The following is a 9,996-nucleotide window of genomic DNA, read 5'->3' as shown; positions in this document are numbered from 1 at the left end:
GTCGTGGATGTCGTGGAGGTCATGAGATCCTGCGTGGCCACTAACTAGGCAGTGGCTTACATCATCAGTAATTATGTCGTGGATGTCGTGGAGGTCATGCATGAGTCCGCTATCTCCCAGTTCGGTCGAATACTGAGACCGAACTGCTGAATTATTGCCGAGTAGCTTTTGCCGATCTGAGAGTAGAGCTTGATGCCGACCTGAGAGCAGAGTTTGATTGGTTGGCTTTTACCGAGCTGTAGGCTGGGGCCGAACTCTTTGGTTGTGCCGAACTGAACTCTTTAGTCATGCCGGACTGATACTCTTTCTTGGGCTTTAGGCTGATGGGCTTGTTTAGTACGTACTCCATCATACCACTAAATAGATCGTGGGTATAGCGGAGGTCGTGGAGGCCTTTCATGAGTCCACTAACTCCTAGTTCGGTCGAATGCTGAGACCGAACTGCTGGACTTTACCGATCAGCTCTTGCCGATCTGAGAGGAGAGCTTGACTGGTCGGCTTTTACCGAGCTGTAGGCTGAGTCCGAACTCTTTGGTCGTGCCGAACTCTTTGGTGCCGAACAGATACTCTTTCTTGGGCTCTGGGCTGATGGGCCGCCGTCACTGTTATTGGGCTTGCCATTAGGGTTTAGTTCGTACCCCATCACTACCCCCCCCGAAAAGCGAAGTGAATCACTTCGGCGAGGTGAGTCACTTCGGCATTCTGGATAATGGTAAGGGGGAGGCTGACGTCAGGGGACGTGCCTTGCGCGTGCCTGCATTAAATGCGACAGTAAAATCCGGCCGTTGAATCCTGAAAAGGTGGGATTCGAAACAGCGCAACGATCTCGAAATCTTTCCCGAATCTGATAAATATGCTCTTTCTTCCTCATTTGAACACCTTTGCTGTTGCGTCTTCTATACTCTCTCTTTCTCGAGAAATTTTCTTCCGCTTTCAAGAGCTTCTTCAGACTTTCTTCACCTTCAAAAAGTAAGAAAAATGTCTTCTTCTTCTTCTTCGGAGTCGGGTAGCGGTAGGAGAGGCGGTAAGGGGTCTTCTGGCCGGAAAGAGTCCGGGGAGAAGACCGTAGAGTATTTCCATAGTATTTTGAGTAAGGATACTGTGGTATCCCTACCCGAAAAATACTTTTTTCCTGGGGGGAGGGCGGTGGTACCTGACGGTGATCATAGGGCTGACTCCCCGCCGGAGGGTTACGCCACCGTGTACGAGGCCTGCTTAGAATGCGGGCTTCGTTTCCCCCTCCCTTCTGCCTTTATAGATTTACTAGATTTTTTTCAGCTTCCTTTAGGCCAGGTGACTCCGAACTCTTGGAGGCACTTGTCGGCCTTCGCTGCCGAACTCCGTAGGTTAGGAAGGGATTTGTCTTTGAAGGCGATCCTTAAATTCTTTCAATTTAAGAGGAAGGGGTCTTGGTTTTACTTGATCCCTGTACAGCCCTTTAGGGCCTTTTGTAAAACGAAGTGGCCGAAGTGGCAAAACCGCTTCTTCTATTATGATAGGACCGCGGCTCCTAGTTTTCCCTGGAGAGGGCCGAAGTCCGTTATCCGTCATCCTCGGCCTGAACCGTTGGACGAGCTCGATGGCGAGCTCAACAAGATTCCCATAGTTAGGAAACAATACACGGAGTCTGAGCTCGTCAAGGGCGACGTCGTGTTCGACATCTCGTCTTCGGACGAAGAGGCCGAGGGTGAGGATTTCTCTTTATCTTTATGCTCTACTGCTTTAACGAAGAAAACTAACCTGGCTTTCTTGCTTTTTGGCAGTGTACATGTTGAATAAGGCTATCCGAAAGTCCTCCGAGCTTGTGGAGCCGGAGAGGCAGAGAGCCCCTCGCTCGGCGTCTGAAGCCGAGAAGAATCCGAAGAGGCAAAAAACCTCTTCTTCGGATCCGAAAGAGCCGGAGCAGTGTTCGGCTAAAGGGAAGGGGAAATTTCATGAGTCCCCAAGAGTGCCGGGGAAAGACCTGGTCATCTCCGAGGTGGTTGCAGACATCCCGGAACACGTCCCTGAGCCTTTTCAATGGCCGACAAATTTTGTGGAGGTAAGCTTTCTGACTTGGCTTCTTTTCCACATTTTTTGATGGCCATTCTGTTGAGTTTTTTCCTTGTTCATCTTCAGAGAGCCAAGCTCGTCTCCGTGGAGCTCTCCAAAGCATCCCACGACTACGAGGAGATGCAGAAGAAGTTGCATCTTGCTCGTAGTCTGGCCGAACAGGCTGAGGCCAAATTTGAGAGGGCCCGAGCTGCTAGGATCTCGGCTCAGGATGAAGCCCGGTCAGCCAAAAACCAGCTCATCATCCTGCAAGAGCAGACGAAGCACCGGGAGGCTCAGAAGGAGGCTGCCGCCGTGGCTGCCCAGGGGGAGGCTCTCCGTGTTTACACGGAGAAACTCTTTTTGAGCAGCCAGTTCTCGGCCTTTGTCGGTAGTCTGGTAAGGCTAATTACCGATAAGGGCGAGCAGGGGGCCGACGTCGTGCTGCCTCTGTACAGCCGTGAGATAGCAGCTCGGCTTCAGAATCTGCCGCTCCTTGAGGAGCTCGCTTCATCCTCGGTCCTGCTTTCTGCAGACCGAGTCCGGAGTTGTCGAGCTGATCGGGACGAGAACCTGGAGGCTATCTTTGCCTCCGTGGGACCCGTTTCACCCGCTTCGACTTACAACGGAGAGGGTGAGGCCGAGTCGCTGGAGCTGGAGGCCGAAGTCGAGCGGGCCGGGCATCCGGAGAAGGAAGCCGATCAGGAGGCGGAGGCGAGGCCGGCAGGATGCGAGGCCGAGGCTGAGGTAGCTCAGGAGAAGGAAGCTGAACCTCACCGAGGAGCCGGAGACGAAGCTGGCGGAGTATGATTTCGTCTCCCTTCTCTTAGTCTAGTTTCTTCCTTGTAAAATGGCCTTGAAGCCCTCCTAGTGTAAAAATTTTCCTTGTGAATGAAAAATTCTCCACACTTGTCTTCGTATAGCTTTTCGTACTCGCCTTTATTCCTGTTGTATTTTACTATCTGCTCGGTACAGCTGCCGAACTAATATAGCTGCTTTGTACTCAAGGAGATGGAGATACTTCACTGGAAACGGCTGTACTCTTCGGCTTTAGACGAAGCTGAGAAAAGAGCTATAGCCGATCAGACGAAGAATGACGAGCTTCTGGCTCGTTTAGTGAAGCTGGAGGCCGATAATAAGGACTTAGAGTCCGATAAGAAGGATCTGGAGGCCGAGCTGAATACGACCATTGCTGAGAGGACTGCGTACGAGGATTACATCCGTGTGCGCGGGGGAGTGACCATATCAGATGTTCAGAGTCGAGTTGACGAACTGTGGGAGGAATATCATGTACTCCGGAGGAACAATGCGCTGGAGAGCTCGGCTTGCCAACAAGTTGTGAAATCATTGCGGCGCTGGGCTTCTCGGTACAACATTGTTCTTTCTCGGCGCCCCTCCATAGAAAGATTCCTTCGGCATATCGTGGCAACAGATGCTCGCACTCCAGATCAAACCTCTGGTTCCCTTGTTCAAAATCCTACTCCCAGTCAACAACGAACTCCGGAACAGCCGGAAGCGTCAAGACGAGAACGGGCTCAGGAGCAACCGGAATCGTCAAGACAGGGACGGACTGAAATTCGCCGAGGAGTTGTGACTATGAGCGAGCAAGATCAGCAGATGCTTATTGCAGAGACTCTTCATCGCCGAGGTGTTAGGACTTCTCGGGCTCGGGGAAGAGGCGTTGGGTCGAGGATAGCATCTCGTCGACCTGCTTATTCTTCATCTGCTCGGAACAACCGAACTCGGCTTCCAGAGGATTTTGCAGATAGGTGGCTTAACTTCAGCAACCCTGGACAGTAGAATAGTCCTTTGTAATAGCGTAACGCCATTTTGTAGGGTAGCGGAGTTGTATGCCGAACAAGATTTGAAAAATGAAATTTTGTTTTCGCTTCTAACACTGTATTTACAGCTTAGCGAAAAAATTTCATCGTACTTGTCCTCGGTCTTATGAAGTAAACTTCTTTGACCGGACTCGTCTTTGGTCTGATGAAATAAACATCTTTGACCGGACTCGTCTTTGGTCTGATGAAATAAACATCTTTGACCGGACTCGTCTTTGGTCTGATGAAATAAACATCTTTGACCGGACTCGTCTTTGGTCTGATGAAATAAACATCTTTGACCGGACTCGTCTTTGGTCTGATGAAATTAACATCTTTGACCGGACTCGTCTTTGGTCTGATGAAATAAACATCTTTGACCGGACTTGGTTTGTGTTCTAATTTGGCGATTTTTGTCGCCGGGATCGAACTTTCCCTTGTCCTAATTCGGCGAGTTTTATCGCGTGGATCGGACTTTCCCAGTTAACCGAAGTGGTCTTATGCAGTAAACCTCTTTGACTAGACATGGTCGTCCCCGGTCTTATGAGGTAAACTTCTTTGACCGAACTTGGTCGTCCTAATTCGGCGAGGTTTATCGCGTGGATCGGACTTTCCCTTATTGCAGTTCGTTTCAGACGAAGTGCTTATTTCTTAAGCCGAATTGTGGTCTTGTATCTTCCTGAGAAGCTTGGACTCACAATCGTTGGCTTATTGCAGTTCGTTTCAGACGAAGTGCTTGTTAAGCTGAATTGCGGTCTTGTATCCTCCTTGGAAGCTTGGACTCACAATCGTTGGCTTATTGCAGTTCGTTTCAGACGGACTGCTTGTTAAGCTGAATTGTGGTCTTATATCCTCCTTAGAAGCTTGGACTCACAATAGTCTTTAATAATCGATCTAAAAAGGGGATCAGTCTTTAAAGAACGATATACCTTAGTACCATTTGTAAGAGACGACAAGCACATAGAGACAAAACACATAGAGAAAAAATGAAAAAGATGAAAGAAAAAAACTTTAAACTTTTTATAAAACGACAAGTAAAAGGTACAAGTAAGAAACAAACAAATAAAAACATATACCCCTATGACCGAACTAGACACGAGACGGACTGACCGGACTTTTGTCTCTTACAAGTGGAACTTCTTGAGGTTGGAGACGTGCCATGTTCGGGGTACTTGTTCTCCTGACATGTGAGTCAATTTATAAGACCCTTTGCCGAGGACTTCTGACACCCTATATGGACCCTCCCATGTGGGTTCGAGTTTGCCCAGCTTTTCTGCTCGGCTTACTTCGTTGTTTCTCAAGACGAGATCTCCCACTTGAAATTGAAGCTTTTTCACCCTTTGGTTATAATACCGGGCTACTTGCTCCTTATACTTGGCTGCTTTTATGCACGCCAATTCTCTTCTTTCTTCGGCGAGATCTAGTTCTGCTCTCAGTCCGTCGTCATTCATTTCTGAGGAGAAATTTAGAGTTCGGGGACTGGGTACGCCGATCTCCACCGGAATTACGGCTTCAGTGCCATACACCAGACTATACGGAGTTTCACCATTGGAGGTTTTGGGTGTAGTTCGGTAGGACCATAGGACTTGAGGGAGATTTTCTACCCATTGTCCTTTGGCTTGTTCTAACCGAGCTTTTAACCCTTTCACCAGAATCCGGTTCGTTACTTCCGTTTGTCCGTTTGCTTGGGGATGGGAGACCGAAGTGAACCGCTGTTGAATGTTCAGCTCTTGGCACCAATTCTTGAACGTCTTGTCGGTGAACTGAGTCCCATTATCCGAGATGAGGATGTGGGGTATGCCAAATCGGCACACTATGTTCTTCCAGACGAAGTCCAATGCCTTTGAGCTCGTTATCGTAGCTAATGGTTCCGCCTCCACCCACTTCGTGAAGTAGTCCACGGCAACGATAAGGAATTTCATTTGCCGAGGAGCTTGAGGAAGTGGTCCCACTATGTCTATGCCCCATTGCATGAAAGGCCAAGGGCTTTGCATAGTGTATAGATCGGTCTGCGGCATCCTTGGGACATTTGCATGAATTTGGCACTTCGTACACTTCTTGACGAGCTGCACTGCCTCTTGTACCATGGTTGGCCAATAATATCCCCATCTCAGAACTTTTTTAGCTAAAGCTCTGGCTCCGATGTGGCTACCGCACGATCCTTCATGAACTTCTCTGAGGATGTAGTCCGTCTCTTCTGGTCCTACGCACCGCAATAACGGCTGGAGGTAAGACTTTCTAAAGAGGACTCCTTCATGAAGTTCGTACCGAAGTGCTCGGCACGTGATCTTCCGAGCTTCTCTCTTATCCTCGGGCAATTGTCCTTGATCCAGATACTGCAAGATCGGCGTCATCCAGTTCGGCGAGCTGGATACTGAATGTACCTCGGCTTCATCAATGCTTCGATGCATTAATTCTTCCGCCTTTGAGCTCGGATCTGAGGCCAACTTACTTAAGGTATCTGCTCGGCTATTTTCCGCTCTAGGAATGCGGATTATCCGAAAATAGGAGAAACTTCGGCTGATGCTTCGCGCTTTGTCCAAATACTTCTTCATTCTCTCGTCACGAGCTTCACTTGTACCCAACATGTGATTTACTATGACTTGTGAATCACAATGGACTTTGAGAGATTTGACGAGCAGACTTTGCGCTAACTGGAGTCCGGCCAGGAGGGCTTCGTACTCGGCTTCATTATTAGTAGTGGGGAATAGGAACCGAAGTGAGTAGGTTACCTCGTGTCCGTCGGGAGCGACAAGTAGAATACCAGCTCCACTTCCCATCTTGTTTGAAGCTCCATCTACGAATCCGCTCCAGCAGTCCGGCGGCTCTACTTCGGATTCCAAGGGCTGTGCTAGTTCGGCATTGGCAGAATTCTTCTGTTCGGCAATAACAGGAATTGCTTGATCGAACTTTGCTTCCGCAAGAAAATCTGCCAAGGCTTGTCCCTTGATGGCTTTCCGAGGTAGATATTCAATTGTGTGCTCTCCCAACTCTATAGCCCACTTGGCGATTCTGCCTGATGCTTCTGGTTTGGTCAACACTTGCCGAAGTGGCAGATCAGTTAAGACGTATACCTTGTGAGCATAGAAGTATGGCCGCAGTCTCCTTGCTGCATTTACTAATGCCAGAGCAATCTTTTCCAGTGGTTGATACCTGGTTTCTGGACCTCTTAATGCTCGGCTTGTAAAATAGATGGGAAACTGCTTTAGGCCTTCTTCTCGTACAAGCACCGCGCTGATGGTTTGATCCGATGCCGCTGAGTATAAGAATATTACTTCGGCTTCGGTTGGAGCAGAGAGAATAGGAAGCTCGGCTAGATAACTTTTGAGCTCGTCAAAGGCCTTTTTCTGCTCGGCTCCCCACTCGAACTTTGGTGCCTTTTTCAACACCTTGAAGAACGGCAGTTGCTTTTCGGCTGCTTGGGAAAGGAATCGATTCAGTGCGGCTAGACATCCGGTTAGCCTTTGCACGTCATGTATGGACTTCGGCATTGCCATGTTCTGAACGATTTGAACTTTTGAGGGGTTTGCCTTGAGTCCGTCCTTTGAAACCCAACAACCCAGAAACTTTCCCGAATCTACCAAAAAGGTACACTTTTGGGGATTAAGTTTGAGGTTGGCTTTCTTGAGCACGTTGAGAGTGGACTTGAGGTTGTGCTCGTACTCCGAAGTGCTTTTGCTTTTGACGACTATATCGTCAACATACACTTCGACCTCCTTTCCAATCAGGTGCCGAAAAAGCTTGTCTACCATCCTTTGATAAGTGGCTCCGGCATTCTTTAAACCGAATGGCATCTTTTTATAAGCGAAAATGCCGAAATCAGTAATGAAGGCCGTTTTTGAAGCGTCAATCTCATCCATTAAAACTTGATGGTATCCTTTGTACAGATCAAGAAAACAAAAAATTTCAAAGCCTATCAAAGCTTCTACTTTTTTATCTATGTTCGGAAGGGGATAGCAATCTTTGGGACAGTGCTTATTTAGATCGGTGAAATCTATGCACATCCGCCATCCTCCTTCCTTTTTCTTGATCATGACAGGATTGGCCACCCACGAAGGATACTTCACTTCGAATAACACATCCGCCTTCAATAATTGACGGACTTCGTCATGGATGACTTGACTTCGTTCTGCCGCAAAGAGTCTTTGCTTCTGTTTTATCGGCCGGACTGAAGGATCAATATTTAACCGATGAGTGATTACCTCGGGGGGCACTCCGGTCATGTCCAACGGAGACCATGCAAAGACGTCTTTATACTCCTTGAGGAGCTGGATGGTTTTTTCCCGAAGTAGGGGCGTTCCCGCGAAGCCGATCTTAACCGTTCTGGATGGATCGTCTTCGTACAGCTGAACTGTCATCGAGTTCGGCTCCGGTATGACTTCGGTCATCGCCTCTGACTCCGGCTGCTGTGATTGCTATGCTTGGTGGTGCCGATCTGACTGCTCGGCACTTCTAAGCGCAATTTGCAGACATTCCTTTGCTCTCTTTTGGTCACCTCGGATGACCGCTATCCCTCCTTTAGTAGGGATCTTGATGGTGAGGTGATAGGTGGAGCAAACGGCCCGAACTGTGTTGAGCCAGTCTCTTCCCAGGATGACGTTGTACGGGGACCGAGCTTTCACCACGAAAAACTCAATCATCGTACTGGAGCTAGTAGGCGCTTTCCCCACCGTGATCGGAAGGCTGATAATACCTTCAGGGCGGGTGTCCTCCTGGGTGAAGCTCTTCAGGGGAAGCGGAGCCGGACTGAGCCGAGCTGGGTCCACTTCTAGTTTGTCGAAGCACTCTTTAAAAAGAATGCTAACCGACGCTCCTGTATCCACAAACACCCTGTGGATCAGTTTGTTTGCCACTCCGGCTTGGATGACAATGGCGTCTTGGTGAGGAGAGATGGCCGGGACGGGATCAGCAGCCGAGAACGTAATCACTTCGTCCTGCTTCAGCCTTTTATGCGTTGGCTCCTCTCGATTGGAGCCTCTGCGTTCTGACTTTAGGGACGACTTGGTCTTCCCGGCAGGGAGCGCGTCAATAGTCTGGATTACTCCATCATATTGCGGCTCGTCATCGTCTTCGGGATCCGGCTGCCTTTTCGGATCCTGAGGAGCGCAGTTCGCACCACTCTGCTTTTTATTCTTCTTTGGCTGCTTGCTTCGGTATTTTTTCAATGTCCCTGCCTTCACAAGAACATCGATACCTGCAGCCAAGTTTCTGCACTCCTCAGTATCGTGACCGTGGTCTTGATGGTAGGAGCAGTAGCTATCCTGTGGTCGGCGCGCGGCTGATTTCGTCATCCGCTTGGGCTTTTCGAATAGGTCAGAGTGCAGTTCGAAAATTTCCGCTCTCGGCTTGTTCAGCGGTACGAACTGAGCGGGCGGCTTCTCGGGATTGAGACGAGGTCCCAATCTGTCTTGCACCGGAGCCCTTTGAATTCTTTCAAATGGAGTCCGGCGAGGATGCCCCTGATCGCTATGATCGGGCTTCCTTCTGTCTCCTCGAGTCGATGAGCTGTCTAACGACCGTTTGCGACGGTCTGCCTCATCGGCCCGGGAGTACTGGTCCGCAATGTCCCACATTTCCTGAGCTGTCTGCGGACCGCACTCAACGAGCTTCCTGTAGAGAGCTCCGGGCAGGATTCCATTTTGGAATGCCGAGATGACAAGCAGATCGTTGAGATCGTCTACTTGCAGGCATTCCTTGTGGAATCTTGTCATAAAGTCGCTGATTTTTTCGTCGCGACCTTGACGAATGGAAAGCAGCTGAGCCGAAGTGATTCGGGCTTCCGCTTTCTGAAAGAACCTCCTGTGGAAGGCATCCATTAGATCTCGGTAAGATCTGATGCTGCCCTGGGGGAGGCTATCGAACCACCTTCTCGCGTTCCCGATGAGCAGCTCGGGAAACAGCTTGCACATGTGGACCTCGTTGAGACCCTGGTTCGCCATGTTATATTGATAGCGCCCCAAGAAATCGTGAGGGTCCACGAGCCCGTCGTAAGTCATCGACGGAGTTCGGTAGTTCTGTGGTAGGGGAGTTCGGGTGATGTCGTCCGAGAACGGAGTCTTCAGTGCTCCGTACACGGCGAATCCGATATCTCGTCGGTATGGAGGAGATTGAGTTCTCCTGTGATTCCGGTACCGAGGAGGAACTG

The sequence above is a fragment of the Salvia splendens genome, chromosome 3 (genome assembly GCF_004379255.2).
Source record: "Salvia splendens isolate huo1 chromosome 3, SspV2, whole genome shotgun sequence".
Classification (NCBI taxonomy): Eukaryota; Viridiplantae; Streptophyta; class Magnoliopsida; order Lamiales; family Lamiaceae; genus Salvia; species Salvia splendens.
The sequence above is the reverse complement of the archived record's forward strand: the minus strand, read 5'-3'. Positions refer to the sequence as shown.